The following is a 19,169-nucleotide window of genomic DNA, read 5'->3' as shown; positions in this document are numbered from 1 at the left end:
GGTAGCCTCCTTACACCAGGAACTAAGATTACTTTATTGGGAACAGAAGAAGCCAAGAAGAGCCAAAAACGCAAGTACTGTGGACCATACCCGGAATTGGTGAAAAACGTGCCTGTCTGTTGCTGTCCTGACAATTACAAATATCCAACTCGGCCTGCATCTGTGCATCATCCTAAAGCTTTGGAGAACTGTCAGCACTTTACCAGCCAGTCAGCATCTCTCTTGAAGTGAAGGAGCTCCTACTCTGCAGTCTGGAGGCACCAACTGCATCTGCCTGGTATACCGTTCTGCTGACTGCAGGGTCCATTGAGAAAACAGCCTCCTGGGAAGAGGGCATTTTGGTCAACCCCGTCTCCCCAGTGAGCCTCGAGCCACTAGGCTAAGTCAGCAGCCCTCATGCACCAATACCATGGGTACCAGAGCCCTTGGTACAGCCAATGCTTCTTCAGGGTCCAGTCCAGACACCAACCCTGCCAAGACCAACCTACCGACGAGGGATGTCAGCTTCACCGCGGCCAGCACTAAGACTCGCCCTGCTGTCCTCTTTGCTCCACATTACCAGGTCCACACCAAGAAGCGAAAGCTTCCAACCCAAGATACCCACTGGACAAAACACCTCTACACCCGAGCCTCACAGCTCAATTTAGAGCCAACCGACGGTGCCTCCATGCTCCAGAGACCCTTAAGAGCCAAGCCCCCCTTTGGGTTCTTCCGGACTTGTGTCCAAGTTCCCACTTGCAGACGTTTTCCTTTTACAGGTTTCCCTTTTTACTTTAACGGGTAGCATTTGAGGTTACCATCGGGACCAGCACTTCTGCACCCGTACACACCAGTGCAGGTAAATCTAAACAGCCTGTGGTTCTTTGGACTACAGCTCAGTCACACATCTTGCTGTAGTGATGGCAATAGGAAAAACTTTATGGAAGTAAGCAGTTGCAACTGGCAACTGTGCAAAAGCTCAAATACAGAACACATTAAAAAAGTAAGAACGAGATCTAGGTCTCAGTGTGGCATTATGAATGGTGAATAAGTAAAGTTGATGGCATGAGCCTTCAAAACTAACAAGTTATTTACCTTTGGTAATGCCTTATTTGGTAGAGACTCTATCTGGCTGCAGATTCCTTAACTTAGAAAACTGAGAAATATACCCAGGTGTCAGACTGGATCCAGAGATTTTTCGTAAGTAGTACCCCTGCTTGCTGGTAGGTGCCATCATTCGGCTCCCTGTGGTGGCATTGTCCGTAGTAGAATTGATGTGCACGATGCTTATCTAGGTGCCACCCCAGCACACAGATGTTTCTTTTCACGACTTTCCATGATAGAAGTGCAGTGCTACGAAGAACACCGACCACTGGTGTTGGATAATAGGATCTGCTTTCATGGTTAACACCCCTTTTTGCTGGTGTCAGTATGTTTTTTTACTAGTATGACTGGGAGCCTGCTTATCAGGACCCCTGTCTCTGGGCTTCCTCCCTAAATTGACCAATGTAAGTATACTTCTGTACCTCCAAAATTAGCTTCTGATGTACCCTTGTAAGTCCCAAGTATATGGTACTAAGTCACCCAGGGCTTAGGTACACCAGGGGTCTCCCATGCGCTGCAGCATGTACTATGCCACCCATGCAAGACCACTCAAACTGTGACTATAGGCCTGCCCATGTGAGTTGGTGCTTGCACCTCTCACAACAGATCTGAGGTCACCACACTTAAAACTTATAAGTGACTTCTGAGGCAGGCCTTTCTGTCCTGAAGGCAGGGTGCTTGGCTTTATGTGTGAGGGTGCCCACTTAATTCGGCAGGCTTTGTCAGTGCAGCCAGCCATTATGTACATATAGTAGCCTTCCGTCATTACGTGATGACTAACTATGTAGTGGTTGTGCCGAACCTGGGCATGTTTGGTATCAAACATGTTGGAATCATATCCCAACATCGTTACCAGTGTTGGAATTATGATTCCATGCACTGGGGGGCTCCTCCTGGAAGCCTCCAGTACTCTCGGTAACAGCCTTTAAGGGTCTGCCAGCAAGCTTGTGCTGCAGCCAACCCCAGACACAATTCTGCCCTCCTGAATCTCAGAAAGGCGAAATTAGAACAGTAGGTTTCTTGTCAAAGGGAGGTATGACCACCTCCCAGACAGGACTTAGTGTACATGGCTGGGGGTTCCCTCCCAGCACCACCAGAATGCTTTGAAGAGCACATCTGGTGCTCTCAGTGAACACTTCAGTTTGTACCATTTGGCTCCCACTCTGGCACGAAACTGGACAACGGACATGGGAGTATCCTCCCTTTTAGGTCCAGTCCCTCCTCTGGGAGGGAACCCTGAGCCATCCTAAACCCCTTCATAGGGTATTTAAGGACTTTCCTGTGGGTGGGTCCTCAAATTCATCATAGGACAAGACTTAAGACTGAAACCATGTCACTCTTCTGCACACTTGGACTTTGCCTGGACCCGAGGCTGCATCATTGAAGGCTCCTGCTGCTCCAGGTCTAGCTGTTATGCAAATATTCTTTGTCATTTGTGTCTGTGCTTCTTCCAGGATCTTCAACAGACCTGTGAGCATCATGGACACTCACAGTAATCTCCAGTGGAGAGTCACTCCCCTACATCTGCAGGTACCGCAAGAAAGCTGACCGGTGTGCTGCTCCTAAAGTTCCATGGACTTCGAAATGCTCAGCAACACAGGTGGTGGTTCTGCAACTCCCTCGAGGCCTGACCTGTCCTCTCTACAATTTTGAGGCCAGTAAACTTCGTCAGAATCACTGGGACTAAACCCCTGTGCACTACGCCAACTTGCCATTGCCAAGGCTTGTTGGATATGCATTCCCGAGATCTTTGATCTTTGAAATCCAGGTTGGGACGGGTCGAGGATGGCCTTCTTTTCAATGAACCTTGTTAGTTCCCTGTTGACTGTTTTCTCTGCAACTTTGGCTGTGAAGGGGAGGAGCAAGATGGGTCTGTAGTTTTTGAGGTCGGTGGGGTCCGCTGTTGGCTTCTTCAGCCGGGGCCTGACTTCGGCGTGTTTCCAGTTGTCTGGGAAGGTGCCTGTTTCGAAGGTAGTGTTGATGGCTTGTCGTAGTTCGGGTGCGATGGCGGTCGCAGCTCTATGGTAGATGTGGGGGGGGGGCCAGGGTCAGTTGTGGCCCTCGAGTGGATGTCTTTCATGGTCGAGGCGGTGTCTTCGGCCGTGATGGGTGTCTTGCCGATGGTGGGATGCCTGGGGTCTCTGGGGGACGGGGGTCCGGCTGGCGTATCTGGTGGGTGGTCGATGAAGTTGTCGTAGAGGTTCATGATTTTGAGCTGGAAGTAGGCTCAGAGTTTGTTGCAGAGGTCCGGTGATGGCGGGACGTCTGTGGCTTCGCTGTGTGGGTTGATGAATTCCTGAATGACACTGAAGAGTTCCTCGGAGTTGGTGACTTTAGTTGAAGTTCGCATTCAACTTTTTTCTATATGGTTTGGTCTCCCCTGGAGTCCACTGTATTTTGTACTACTTACCTTATTGCAATAGAAGTATTATTGTGTATTTGTGTTTATATCTCTGGGTAGAAGATATACAAATGTGTTAGTGACTGTTGTGTAATAAATACACATATTTTTACATATACACTGTGTGGTTATATTTCATTTAACCTACACTGCATGATTTACCTGGTAAAAGAAGATGCTTTACTCTCCACAGCTACCACTTTGAGAGCATTCAAAAGGTTATCAAAGACCACTAAAATCACCATAAGCCCTGCCTGGATTAGTGCGAGGTGCTTCACTTAAATAAGTGTGTACCATATACTATGTCAGCCTCCTACAACTGGTTTGTAGAACTAGGGCCCTCAAAGGAGAATAGCCTAGCATCTAGAAATCCGTTCACCGAGCGGTAAGGATGGGTGGGCCTATAAGGAATCTGCGGCTAGATTGAATCTCTTCCAGATAAGGGGTTACCGAAGGTAAGTAACTTCTTCATCTGATAGAGACTTCTAGCCACAGACTCCTTACCTTAACATAGATACCTAAGTAATACCTCCCCGTAGAGGGTCTGGAAACTCGATCTAGACCAGAAAATCCTGCAGGACCGAACAGGCAAAGTGCCCGTCTCGACTGACCTGACTGTCTAGGCAGCAGTGCTTGTTGAAAGTGTGCAGTGAGGCCCATGTTGCTGCCTGGCAGATGTCCAGAACTGAAAATCTGTGCGGTAACGCAGTGGTCACAGCCGTTGCTCTGATGGAATGAGCATGCAAGCCCACTGGGGGTGGTTTCTTGGACAATGCATAACAGATCTTAATGCAGAGCACAATCCACCAGGAGATGTTTTCTGCATGGCCTTATCTTTTTTATCTCTAACATACACTACCCCAACCGTACTCCTGAGACGGTTTTGTGCAGTCAAGGTAGAACGGTTCCAGCCGGTGAAGTCTTTACACTTCGTTAGAGGGATGAGGCGGAGCATAAGTGAAGGCAAAGAATTGATTGGCCTATGTGAAACGGGGTGACTACTTTTGGTAAGGATGCTCGAGCCTGAAGGACCAGTCTGTCTGGAAAAAAAGACACGTTTGGAGGCTGGGATGACAATGCCTGTAATTCGCTGACCTTCCGGGCAGATGGATTTGCCACCAGAATGGCTGTCTTGATGGTGAGGTGCATAAGAAGGCAGGTATGAAGTGGCTCAAAGGGAGTGCACATTAGAAAAGGTAAGAACCAATTTTAAATCCAATTGAGGCATTACAAAGGGAGCTGGGGGAAACATGCTGCAAACCTTTAAGGAACCTATTAACAATAGGGGACGTGAAGAGTGATGGCTGATCTGACAGTCACAGAGAGGTGGAGATAGCAGACACATAACTCTTCAACATGCCCAAAGTAGAGCCATACTGGGCCATGGTAAAGACAAAACAAAAAAACTTGGGAAAGGGGTGCAGATGAAGGGTCAACCTGTTTGACTGTACACCATGGCACAAATTTATTCCAATGGCCTGCGTAGACCGTCTTGATGAAGATACAAGGAGATGCAAAGATAACAATACACACTTTGGGTGGAAGATTGAAAGCTGTCAACTGTTGCCGCTCAATCGCCACACATAAAGGCAGAGTATTGACAGGTTTAGGTGGAGAACCCTTTCCCTGCTGCTGCAACCTTAGATCCTCCCAAAGGGGCAGCCTGATAGGAGAACTGATTGACATGCTCAACAATTTGGGATACATACTCTCTGAGCCCAGTCCAGAGCCACAAGGATGACTTGAGCCCGGTCATTCCTGATCTTCTTAAGAACTCTGGTCAGGAGTCATATTAGCAGCAATGAATACAGGAGACTGAAGCTCTTCTTGAGATGAAAAGTGTCTCCGAGTGGGAGCTGCCTTGGAAAGTCCAGCGCACAAAACTGCTGACATTGTGTGTTATCTATGGTGGTAAACCGATCTAACCAAGACTCTCTCCAGTGCCGATCTAACTAAGACTCTCCCCAGTGCTGAAAGATACCTGGCACCTCCTCCAGTTGGAGACACCATTTGTGATCTGGTAGGCTGAGTATCTCTACCCTGGCATTCAGAGATCCCACCAGGTGTTCAATCACCTAGGAAATGCTCTTACATTTCAGCCAGTTACAGAGGTTCAGTGTCTACTGACAGAGGGTCTACGCCCCCACTTCACCCCATTTGTTGCAGTACCACATGGGGATGGTGTTGTCTGTGAAAACCTGTGTAGGAAAGTGCCTTATTTGAGGCCCAAAGAAGCACCAACACCACACCGTAAGTGGCACAGGGGCGGCCAGGTGGAGGATGACAACACAGCATCGGGGGCCCAATGCAAAGCAATGGAGAGAGCCAAAATCAGAAAAAGACTGCAGGTTCAGGCCAGGAAGCAAGTCGAGGGAAACCAACAGCTGGGCAGGTAAGTTGCGATGCTCTGGGACGTATGAACACCTTTGGTCCTCTTCACCAAGACCCAGGGTGGACAGGTGCAGGGGTCGTAAACATCTTACCGGAGCAGTTCGTGGTTGGGAGAGGGTCTCCATGCAGAAGCTGCATAAGCTGCAGAAGAGGTCTAGGAGTCCAGGAGAGGTTAGCTCATGGTGGACTCAGACTCTGGAATCCTGATGGAACCGTTGGGACACTTGGAACTAGGCCAGCGGCGTCGGGTGCAGAGGTGGAACCGGGGGCAGATTTTGCAGTTCTTCGGGTCACAGAGACTTTACTTTGAAGATGTTTGCTTGGTGAACCGGTCTGCTACTCTCAGCAGTCTTGATCTTTGTGGGAGACAGACAGTCATCCCAAGGCTTTGGAGGTCGGTGGGCTGCAGGACGGGTCATCTTTTGCCTCAGGATTGTTGAAGGCTGCACACAGGCCGGTAGGGTTGGGGCCAAATCAGTTGGTGTCTGCAATCCTCTCTGCTGGTGTGACCTGCTGGTCACAACAGGAAAGGCATTGTTCTTGGCCTCAGAGTGCGTAGGTGGTAGCAGGCTTTCTCAGGCCAGTCAGTGACCATACTAAGGAATGGTAGGTTTAAGGGAACCCTCTAAGGGATCCTCTTTGTGAGCACTTTTTCATAAATCTGACACTGGAATAAGTGCAGGTTTATTATGCTGAGATACTTGGTACTAAAAAACCCATATTTAAGTTAAGCCATTATGGAGCTAGGGATTTCGTAATCATGAGTGGCCAGCCCATGTACTTACTATGGCTTCCCTGGTCACTTAAAGTATCCAGGAATTGACTAGGATATTGCAGGGGCATATCTGCTCACTTAGATATGCCCTGACAGGAGATAAAGTGCACCCTGCCTTAGGGCTAAGGCCTGCTAGAGGGGTGCTTAAACTATGTCTCTAGCAGTGTCTATGGGCATGGCACGCAGGGATGTGTGTCATGTCGATTCTTAAGTTTTGGCTGCAGTGGCAGTGTGCATATGATTGGTCAGGGGTCCCTTAGGGTGGCACAATTTGTGCTGCAGCCCTTAGGAACCATTTTTGATCACAAGGCCCTTGGTACTAGGGGTACCGTTTACAGTTTAGGGAAGGAGATCTGGTACGTGAGTTCTGGTTGGTAGGGACCATGTGCACTTCCAGTCAAAATTACATAATTTTCAAAGCAACAGGTGGGGGCTAACCATGTCCAAAAAGAGGCACTTTCTTACATGATCCCTCCCCGCAAATGAAGGAGGATGAGACTAGCCACCCTCCCCCCCCTTGATAGTCTTCATCATCTAAGTGGAAGAACTTGTAAAGGCCGTCTGCGTTTGCATGGGCAGCCCAGGTCTGTGTTCCTCTTAAAAGTCCATATATGGATATGGTCCACCTTAGCAGTTTGGGATTTTCACCTTTCATTTGCATTAGCCATCTGAGAGGCCTGTGGTCGGTTTGAACAAGGAAGTGACAGCCAAACAGGTATGGCATCAACTTCTTCAGGGACAAAACTACAGCAAAGGCTTCCCTCTCAATGGCATTCTAGCACTGTTTCCTGGGAAGTAGCCTTCTACTAATGAAAGTCACTGGCTGGTCTTGACCCTGGTCATTTATTTGGGATAGGACAGCTCCTATCCCAAATTCAGAGGCAACAGCCTGCACAATGTAGGGGTTGGCACAATCTGCGCATAATGCTGAGCAGATTGCTTCCTTCAGAGTGTCAAAAGCCTTTTGGCAGATCACTGTCCGGATTCACCTTTTTGGGCATTCTTTTGGAGGTCAGCTCTGTGAATGGTGCCTCAATGGAGCCATAATCCCTCACAAGCCTCCTATAATACCCAGTCAAGCCAATCAAGGCCCTGGTTTGAGTCTGAGTAGTTGGAGCCAACCAGTCCAGAATGGTCTGGATCTTGGTCTGTAATGGCTTAACATTGGCCTACGCCAACAAGGTGACCCAAGCATACTACAACATTTGCCTGCATTCTCTGGCGCTTGCTTGCCTTGCTAGTGAGGCTTGCAGTTCTCAGAGCCTCTAGTACTTTCCCAAGGTGGATCAGGTGATCTAGCCAGGTGGAACTAAACACAGCAATATCATATAGATATGCTGAACTAAAGGATTCCAATCCAGCAAGGACTCTATTCACCAACTTCTGAAAAGTGGCAGGTGCATTTTTCAAACCAAAGGGCATCACATTGAACTGATAATGCCCATATGGGGTTGACAATGCAGATCTTTCTTTTGCTCACGGAGCCAGGCCTATTTGCCAGTACCCTGATGTGAGAGTAAAGGTACTCACATACGTGGCTGCTCCCAACCTGTCATTTAGTTCATCTGCCCTTGGAATTGGGTGGGCATCAGTTTTGGCCACTGCATTGAGACCCCTGTAATCCACACAAAACCTTATTTCTTTCTTAAAATCACGCGTATTGAAAATTATCTGCCCCGCTGTTAGTTTCCTTCGACCGGCCTCCTGGCCTGAGTCTGCAGCCTGTTTCTGAGTTTGGCTGTCTTCATTGCATTACATTGGACCCTCAACGCTGTTTTGGTACCCTGAACCCGGCCGACACTGTGCCGCTGTTGGTGTAGTGTTGGAGCTGAACTGATCCCTGCCCAATACTGACTCCATCTAGTGCTTGCTTCAACCCCTGGCGACTCCCCCCCCCCAGCAGCTGCTACTTACTTGTAAGCAGCCTCTGACTGATTGCCCCAGTCCTCATTGAATTGCATTGGACGTCCAACTTTGAATTTGCACCTTGTACCTGGCCTCCCTTGTGCCGTGAGAAGTGCACTGTGGGTACTGAACTGAACCTTGCCCAATACTGACCTTAACTTCCAAAGGCTGTTATTGTGAGTCAATGTTATCCCTATGTAGGCTGAATGTTTTCTTTCTCTCAGAGGGTAGCATTGAAAAGTCTGAAAATTTCACTGCGTCCATTTTCGTAACCAAAAAGTATTTCTATTGAAAAACGTATTTACCTATGCAAAGTTTTACTTTTATAAATTGGTGTGGGATTTATTCATTGAGTGTGTGTCTCATTTATTGCCACTGTGTGTACAACAAATGCTTAACACTACCCTCTGGTAAGTCTAACTGCTTGCCCACACTACCACAAAAGAGAGAATTAGTATTATCTACTTTTGCCTCTGTAAATACTATGAAGATCCGCTGGGCTCTCTGCACACTATACCTCATTTTCGTGTAGTATATAGAGTGTCAGCTTTCTACAACCTGCACTAGCCTTCCCACTTGATATAGGGTAGAAAGGCTTTCAATGCCATCGGTTCGCCCGGAGCTCCAGCGGTTTGATGTGGAGTCCAGATTCCTCTGTAGACCAGAGTCCTCTGATCTGCACTTCTCTCAGATGGCAGCCTATCTCAAGAATGACATGTCTGTCACTACCGTCAGAACTGGTTGGGAAAAGGAGATGTAGGAATATGGCTTTTTATGTAGTGTACAAAACGAGTTACGCTATGTAGAAAGTCCACACAACCCTTATTGACATATAGGGCTTAAACTAATAATCTCAAATGCTCTCTTTTTTGGTAGTGTGGACAAGCAGTTTAGGCTAATCAGAGGATAGTGTTAAGCATTTGTTGAACACGCCAAGTCAATAGAGTTGAGTTTAGAAAAAGAACAGGCATTTTTCTATGTATTTTAACACCAATGACTTTGTAATTGAGGGAGTACTTTTCAGTTCATCAATTTTTATTGCTAAGTAAAAATTTCACACAAATGCGGTTTTAGGCAGTAACACTTTCCTATGGAGAAAGAAACATATACTCATACATGTATTTACAATCGAATCCTGGGGGTCCCCTTCATGACTTAACGTGCTAGGTGGAATCACAAGCGGTGTGGGTTTACCTGCCCTGGTGTGTCCAGGTGAAGAGGTGCTGGACGGGTAGGTAGCCTTGTGCGCTACACCATAAGCAAATGGGTGGTGGGGGAGGTGTGATGCACCTAGGAACAGGCTGCAGACGGTGACTTGGGGACAATGGTGGAAGGCTCGAAGGATCCAGTCAGCCAGCAGCCTAGAAGGGGGCACCTCTAAGGTGCCGTCTGAGTACATTTCATAATTAATCTAGTACTGGCATCAGTACAGATTTATTCAGACAAGGTGTTCGATAGCAAACACCAGTATTTTCAGTGAAGCCATCATGTAGCTGGGAAGCTCGTAATGACCAGTGCCTAGTACATATACTTAAGATGGCTTCCCTGTTCACTTGTACCATCTTGTAATTGAACTATTCAGCACAAGGGCATGTCTGCTCATGCAGATATGCCCTCACATGTAATATAATGCACCCTGCCTTCTTGCTACAAGGCCTGCTGTAGAGGTGACTTAAATATTATTACATGCAGTGACTTTGGCTTGGCACAAAGTGAGGACGCCATGTTGTGTTTTCACACCATCACATGTAGTCTGAAATGGCAGCCTATATGCAATTTGTGGGGGTGGGGGTCCCTTAGCGTGGCATAAGACATGCTGCAGCCCTACTAGACCCTCTTTAGTACCCAAGCCCTAAGTGCCAGGAGTACCATTACTAGGGACTTACAAGAGTGCTAAAGTCCATGTCAATTAAGTTACAATTAGATTTTACCTGTTTTAGGGGGAAGAGTGCCAGTACCGAGGTCTGGTTTGCAAGCCTCAGTGCACTGTCAGGTCAAAAACCAGCATCTAGTAGTTCTAAAGCGGGCACAATGTGAGGGGACAACTGCAACTAAATTCTAATTTCCTACAACCCCCAACCACCCCCGCCACAATGCCCAACCCTGGGAGAGCTTGCCTAGTCTGTGAGGCGAGGAGGAGAAGTAAGGAAACAGGCTGCAGTGTTGCAAGGCCAACTCTGCCTCACATCCTCCTGTCAAGGACACTGCCTCTGGGCAGTTGACCCATCTCAACATTGTGAAATGGACTTTAACTGCTTCTTTGGTTTCCTCACTTTTTCACCTTTTCTTGGGGTTAGAAGTACCTATCTCTGCTAACCCTATTTTAGCCAGACAACACCAAATCTACCCAAAGATGTTACCCATAACTGGAACAACCCCAATAGGGCCAGCGAGGTCAGGGGGTCTAACTTGCTATTTGACATGGGGCGAGACCACCATGCCAAGGACAGTGCAGCCATGAAGGCTAACAAACAGAGAAAGGCAGCTGTCAGTACCCAGAACCACACATTTAGCTCTCTAGTGAATAGGGTTCTTTGGGCTCAAGAGGTCCTTCAGCTGTTTCTGAGTGGGAAGTTACTACCTTTTAGGGAAAACACCCTTCTTCCACTCTCTCTTCTATTAGCTGGGGTACTCCAACCTCCTGCTTAACAGCTACCTAACTAGTTAGGACTTCTTGTGGGGCAGGTAAGGTCTCACCAGTGCCAACAGGAGAATATCCTTGGCTTACTGGAACGTTTTAGAGAAGTTGCCCACCTTTCCTACACTTCTTTTTCTTGCCTTTCTTCTGGGGTCTACTTTTACTAACTGTAGGTTCAGCATCTCCAGAATGCTTGGGGGAGGTAGGCCCTGGGTCAGTACTCTCTTTGGGCTCAGACCAACCTCTGGGAGGTCATTTTCACGGTGAAAATCAAGGGGGAGGTCTCGACTATTTAACACCCTCTGCCAGCTAAGGGACCAAGCTATTTCTAAGTTTACTAAAGCCAGAGGCATTTACCCAGGACAGCCTCACCCGGGACAGCCCTTACTCTTCTAGTTTCTCCTGGTAAATACTAGGCTGCGGATACCAACCTGTCATGCACCATGATGTGATCGGCACAAATATCACTCAGGACAGTGATAATGATTCCGTTCACCTGGATGTGATGGAAGTGTGCTTCCCTCTGGAATCACAAACACACCTTCTGGCCTCCTTCCCAGTTCAAAGGTATAAGGATGTCCTCATCTGAGGAGCAATCCTCAAAGGCTGCACTGACAATCCTAGTGCCTACCTTTTTCTTTGGACAAGCTGAGTCCCCTCTGTAGAACCCAACTTGCTGACAATCAAAGCAGGGTCTATCATCTATGGTCTTTTTAAGCTTGGGGTCCACACTACTGTGCTTACCACCAGACTTGGGGATGGAGGCATTCTTCTCTTTCTTAAGGTTCTGGGTTACTGAGGGAATCTCTTTGGTGGGTTTACCACCTCCCTCCTTTCTTCTCTGTGGGCCTAACACCCTTTATTGGGATCTCCCCCTGATGCTTTTTGGGAATCCATAGTCCTAACCCATTCATCAGCATTTTTAGCCAGCTCTCTTGAACTAAAAAGTAATGTTTCTACCAGATTCTGGTGTAACTTCTCTGATGCACAGTTTGCTAATATGTCACATTATCAAATTATAGAGTCCTTCATAGTCCTCGACCTTCTTTCCTTTCAACCAGCCACCTAGTGACTTGACTGAGAAGTGAACAAAATCTACCCAAGTCTGACTTGACGTTTTGTGAGGCTCCCTGAACTTAATTCTGTACTTTTCAGTAGTGAGTCCAACGCCCTCAACCAGGGTATCCATCATGAGGTCACAGACTCAGTATCTACCTCATTGAGTTTCAGTAGCCTATTCCTGAACTTTCCTGAGAATAGCTCACTGAGTAGAGACCCCCATGTGTCTCTGGTGTAACCTCCTCATTCTACAAGCCTCTCAAAGGCTCCTAACCATTTAGTTATATCATCACCCTCAACATATTTGTGGACAATCCCTTGAGGGAGGTTAGGGTTGAATGTTTTCTCTCTCTCCCTATTTGTTTTAATTGCTGCCACTATTCGTGCGAGCTAGACCCATCTCAGTCCTTCCTTTCTTTATGATCAGGATTTTGGGTTTAATGTCTATCCTTGTGGCTAGTCTCTCAAGAGCAATATCTTCATCCTTCCTCCTTCCTCTAGCCCTTCTCTGGACCCTGAGTTGCTTGAGTAGAGGAATGCACTCCAGGTACAGTTTTTAGGTAGATGTGTGTGGTAATTTTTTTGGTAGATGTGTGTAGACACATCTTCTTCTCTAGTGAGTTTGAGGTAACAGCCTTCTAAAGTACTGTTCTCACTGTCATGATCAATGCCCTCCTCTTCCAAGGTGTCCGGGTCTTCTGTGGAACTGGTTTAATAAAATTCTGCAAGGACATCTGGGAGCCATAATTTTGTAGGGTTTGAACCAGTTTTGATTTCACTGGCTATACAGAGGTTCCTTAATGAACAAGTTACTTACCTTCAGTAACGTCTTATATGGTAGACATGATCTAGGCGCAGATTGCTTACAATTGAATGTCCCAGACATCAGACTGGATCCGGAAGATTTTTTTCCGAGCAGTACCATAGTGTGCTGGTAGGTAGTGTCCTTCGGCTTTATGTGGCATTGGCAGTGCCGGAAGTGAGATTGTGTCACCTATATAGATGACCACCCACACCAGAAGAACGGAGTCATGAAGTGTACTGACATTGGTGTGTTTGAAAACTAGGGCCCTGAAAGGGGCAAGAACTGACCATAGAAACATTTCGTGAAGTGAGGAGGATGGGTGTGTCGGTAAGGAATCTGCTGCTATATCATGACTCTACCAGATAAGGCGTTACTGAAGGTAAGTAACTTGTCCATCTGATAAAGACATCTAGCCGCTGATACTGTACCTTTGAATAGATACCCAAACAATACCACCCCCAGAGGAGGGACTCCAAACAAATTCCAGACTAAAAACTCCAGCAGGACCGAACACAGGCAAAATGGCCATCCCTACGGAACTTTAGTACACAGGCATCAATGTTTGGTAAACTTGTGCAGGTATACCCACTTTGCTACCTAAGAGATGTCCAGCACTGGGACTCCATGTGCTAATGCAGTGGTAGCTGCCTTAACTCTGGTGGAATGAGCCCTTAAGCCTTCAGGAGGCTTCTTCTTTGCCAGAGCATAGCGAATCTTGATGCAGAGAATGACCCATCGTAAGATGGTCCTTTTCTGCACCGCCTGACCTTTCTTTGCACTAAGTTCTTCTTAGGTTCCTGGTAACCCAAAAAGAGCCAGCCATCACAGAGGCAGACCAACAGAGAAGACTGGAGACTTAGCCCCATCCCTACCGGCAGTGCTTGATTAGCAAAATAGTAAGTCCAGGTGCTAAGGATTTGTAGGAGGCCACACCCACTCACTCGGATCCACCCACTTCTCCACTGGCTCCACCCACTTACTGTATTTGCTCCACTCAAGTCCTCAACTGGCACCGCTAAAAGCCAGATATAATACTCCATCTGAATTTCAGCAAAAGAGCCTTCCGCAAGAAAGGTTTTGATAGGAGGTTCCCTCCGCCACCCAAAAAATGTTTTCAAAATGAAACCAACAGTGCATTCAAAGCACAATTTTGAAATAAATTGGATAAAATGATGAACGCATTAAAAATGGAAAAAGGTCGAACATGTACACAAGGGTGTACGTCTTTATACCATTTAATACCTGGTCACACCATCACCTTTCCCACAAACCATTTAAAACCCTGGTGCTTAGCTCTTTCATATGATAGAGCGAGCATGTTTGCAAATATGAAGAATACAAATAAAATCTCTAGTGCTGCAAAACTATAAAGAACCTGCTGGATATGTGTTGCAAACAGATACTAGAAACACTTCAATATGTCAGTTTAAAAAAAATAATCTGCAGTAGCTTGAAACATATAGAAAGTGGAAACATACAGAAAGAGATTCTAGCTTTTCTTTCGCTATGGAGTGCAATAAATAAACATGTTCACTGTGCTTGTTTGTGTAAACTATTAAAATAGAGTACAAGAAAGAATAGCACGATCTGTAATATGCTGCACTGGATTTGCTTGTTGCAACTAAGCAGCAATAAATTCATGTAGCACCTTCATCTTTGTCTGGAAGAGATGCAGAGAGGTATGAATGGAACACACATCTGAGACTATCTCAGGAAAATAGACGTCCTCAGCTTTAGCTTTCTCCTTGTTTACATCCATTAATAAAAGTGAGAGTCAATGAATGAAAATATTAGCCTAGGATCACACAAATTGGCTAAGAAGGGAAGCCAGTAGTGATTCAAGGTTCTTGATTTTCACCTCAATTGAGCCACCAACTGGGCATGTTTTCGCACATCAAAGGGTAACAACACTTTGTCCTGAAAGGAGATTTTTGCGAACGTGACAGGCAGAATTAATTTTCTTTGTGACAGGCATACGAGCTCTTCACAAAAGAGACAGACTGAACACTTTGTTGCCATCTTGCAGCATAATGCTGCACCCATGAAGTAGGCAGCTTTGCACAATGTTCTTTAAATCTGGTCTGACTGAAAGTAAAATTACCAGGCACTTCAGAAATTGAGTGTATGTCTGAACTGTCGACCGACCTGCAGAGGGGACATATTTTTGCATGCTCCCTATGGGAATAATTAGCACACAACTTTTAATCGGCTTGATCTTTGACATACGAGTGTGGAATCTGTGGCAGCACTTTGCAGGTAGTCATTGCATGTCAGACATTATTTGGAGTTCCCACATGAGTCTGCTAGCAGTCTCCTTACTGTGAAATTAGAACTGCTTTGCTGAGCCCGAATCTCAAGCACAATGTTGTTTTCCTATAGAAGATGCACATAACAATGTGATTTGAAATGTAGCGATTTTAATGTGGTAAATGCTTTATCTTGTGAACGTGGCGGACAGCTCTCTGCTGCCATCACTGGGCATGCAATGAACCAATCACATCGAAGCGGGTGCCGCTCGTAGTCGTAACTAAAGCCAACTACTGCTGGGAGTCGATCTTGCCCTATTGGATTGCATACCGTGGGACTGCTGTTGTTAGTGCCGTGTCTGGAACTGCTGCTCGGGGCTGCGGGACTGCGAGGACCACAGGTCAGTGCGCTCCAACACCACGCACACCTGCTGCCTCTTCCCGCAGCTCCTCCCTGCCGATGCTGCTGCCTGTTAAAGCGACTCACATCCCCTGCTTCGCGGGTTCCGCTTGTAGTCGTAACTAAAGCCAACTGCTGCTGGGAGCTGATCTTGCCCTATTGGATTGCATACCGTGGGACTGCTGTTGTTAGTGCCGTCTCTGGAACTGCTGCTCGGAGCTGTGGGACTGCGAGGACCACAGGTCAGTGCGCTCCAACACCACGCACACCTGCTGCCTCTTCCCGCATCTCCTCCCTGCCGAGCCTGCTGCCTGTTAAAGCGACTCACGGCCCCCGCTTCGCGGGAGCCGCTCGTAGTCGTAACTAAAGCCAACTGCTGCTGGGAGCTGATCTTGCCCTATTGGATTGCTTGCATACCGTGGGACTGCTGTTGTTAGTGCCGTGTCTGGAACTGCTACTCGGGGCTGCGGGACTGCGAGGACCACAGGTCAGTGCGCTCCAACACCACGCACACCTGCTGCCTCTTCCCGCAGCTCCTCCCTGCCGATGCTGCTGCCTGTTAAAGCGACTCGCATCCCCTGCTTCGCGGGTTCCGCTCGTAGTCGTAACTAAATCCAACTGCTGCTGGGAGCTGATCTTGCCCTATTGGATTGCATACCGTGGGACTGCTGTTGTTAGTGCCATCTCTGGAACTGCTGCTCGGAGCTGTGGGACTGCGAGGACCACAGGTCAGTGCGCTCCAACACCACGCACACCTGCTGTCTCTTCCCGCAGCTCCTCCCTGCCGAGCCTACTGCCTGTTAAAGCGACTCGCGGCCCCCACTTCGCGGGAGCCGATCGTAGTCGTAACTAAAGCCAACTGGTGCTGGGAGCTGATCTTGCCCTATTGGATTGCATACCGTGGGACTGCTGTTGTTAGTGCTGTGTCTGGAACTGCTGCTCAGGGCTGCGGGACTGCGAGAACCACAGGTCAGTGCGCTCCAACACCGCGCACACCTGCTGCCCCTTCCCGTAACTCCTCCTCCACCCTCTACTTAAGACACACCTAATACGCCACTGCGGGACGCCCGCGGGACGAAGCGCGGGGCGAACCCCGGGCCAACGGCGGGCCCGTTGTAGCCCGTTAGAGACCGCTTAAGGTCGGGCCGGGCCATCCCCCTAACTTCTGACTCCGAGTTAGGACTTAAACTTAAAATAGGTGCATGTACTAAACTATATCTCGCTGTTTGCATCTGGGTATTTCCCGTATAGATTCTTGTCAGCCAAACACATTTGATAATTATGTGCACAAGAGGTTCTAGTAGTAAAACAGCTGCAGGAGAGGTTCCACAACTGGGCACTCTGGATAATTTCATTATAATCGCTAATTCTTTTTTATTCCAGGAAATTTCTTCAATGGAGCGCAGAGTGTCCCAAGATCTCGCCTTAGTTAAAAGATCTTCTATGGGCCACTTTGCTACAGCCAAAACTCCCAAACAATCAAAGGGCCTGGTCTCTCTAGAACCCCCCGTAACAACTAATGTGGATATACATGCCCATAGACAGAGTTTGCCTGGTACGGTAGACCTATCTCTGTCCCACTTATCACTAGATTCACAATCAAGTGCAGACCTTGAAAAAACCCCGGATATAGCAGCTATCACTTCACCCGTTGAACTGAGTGCCAGCCAGCTGAAGGACAAAAGGGAGGAAGCCATCCTCAAAAAACTCAAGCAAAAAACACTAAGGGGGAGGGGTAAACAATCCAGAAAGTCCCCTGGGACTTCTGTTCCAAACCCGATTATAGACCATGATCCCTCTTGTAATGTCCCTACAAATGAGGCATCGTGTAGAGTGAATGTTGAGGTCCCAGATAATCTAGACAGGATTAGTATCAGGGACGATGAGGTTAATATTTCACTCCTACCTAGGATAGCAGAACTCTTTAAACTTTACCTCAATCCCGTTGAGATAAGACTAGCCACCATTGAGAAACAGATAACCAATCTGTGTGCTTTCCCAAAAAAAAACAACCTGCAGGGGATTCATAAAATAGGGGGAACTAAACCTAATATTGACAAAACCACTGATCCTGCTATTAAAAAACCACAAGTACCAGTGACTAACCCAAAACCAAAGTCTACCTTGGTCCCTGCGAAGGCAATTGCATCAAAAACTAAGCCCTCTGTTACCCTTCCTCGAGAGGGGCTTATTCCAACTAGGGAACACACGATGCAGCCAAATAAGAAGTCAACCTAGGAGATGAGCGGTGAACTTGCCCCCGGAGGCAAGTCCCTATGTTATGGTCATGACAGGGGTCCCAGAATTGGGTGAGGCCGATGAGGAAGCCAATTGGTCTTTAAAAAACAAAGTCCAATACTGGCTTAACATAAATCGGCCCCTACCACCTAACCGAGTAAGCAAGATTCTGACGGTACGTAGGGTAACGTGGGTGGGCCATGAGCGAAAATCAGTCCAGGGTGATTGTATACTGGTTAATTTTGCGGACCCTCATAGAGCTGACCATGTGTGTGCATGGAACACACAGGACAGACATGAGGGGATCGCAACCAGACGTCTTTCTTTTTTTTATCCCCCAAGGAGTGGCCCGACACGTGAATGGTACAATGACAATGATTGGCATACAGTAGGGCGGCCCACAAGGGGTGGAGACTGGGAGACTTGGGGGGCACAGGGCTCTAGAGACCAGGCATACAGCGACATCTGGGGTGGCTTCCCGACAGCTAACAGATTCAGTTGCCTAGAGATGGTTGACTGACAGCTAAATCCCACTACCTCATTAGAGGACGAGAGGGTGGACCTTACAGCCCCGAGGGGTGGAGTTGATGGGTGCGGCGAGCTGCCCACTGTTGGCGGGCCGTTTACAGCATCCTGGTCAACTAAGAAATCTTCCCCCAAAATTACTAAGAGGAGTCCTATCATCTGTGACCGGAATAGTCCGCTGGCCATTCGGGAATTAGCAGATCCAAGTACAAACAATAGCCTCAATGTAGATCTGGGTGACAGGGGCTTCATATCCATTGTCTCCTGGAATTTGGCGGGTCTGGTAAATAAACTAGACTCTCCGGATTGGGGGGCATTTATAGATTCATTTGATGTCTGCCTCTTCCAGGAGACATGGGCAAGAGAAGACTATGGGCGTGTAGGGTTTGACACATTCTCAATCTGGGCGAATTGGAAGGGGAAGGGACGCCCGTCTGGTGGACTAGTTATCTGGGTGGGCTCCCATTTGGGCTGCAAAGCGAGGGCTCTCATAACTAATTCCTCAGACGTCCAATGTGTCCTCCTGGAATGGCCTAATGCCGTAAAATTGGCACTGATCAATGTTTACTCAAGACCAGTGGGCATAGCAAAAGTTTCTAGTGCCATTGAGGAACTATCACTGTTTCTGAGTACTATCCCCTAAGGTACCCCGTACGTAGTCGGGGGAGACTTTAACTGTCAATTTGAACCCCTTCCATTATTT

General features: G+C 47.6%; 1 protein-coding gene across 1 annotated transcript in view; it reads right to left on the bottom strand.

Moving 5' to 3' along the window:
- UNC80 (unc-80 subunit of NALCN channel complex) overlaps window positions 1-19,169 on the bottom strand; it is a 2,521,865-nt gene that overhangs the window by 262,929 nt on the left and 2,239,767 nt on the right. The gene's annotated exons all lie outside the window — the stretch shown is intronic.

The sequence above is a fragment of the Lissotriton vulgaris genome, chromosome 2_1 (genome assembly GCF_964263255.1).
Source record: "Lissotriton vulgaris chromosome 2_1, aLisVul1.2, whole genome shotgun sequence".
Lineage (NCBI taxonomy): Eukaryota > Metazoa > Chordata > Amphibia > Caudata > Salamandridae > Lissotriton > Lissotriton vulgaris.
This window is presented reverse-complemented; position numbering and strand designations above follow the sequence as displayed.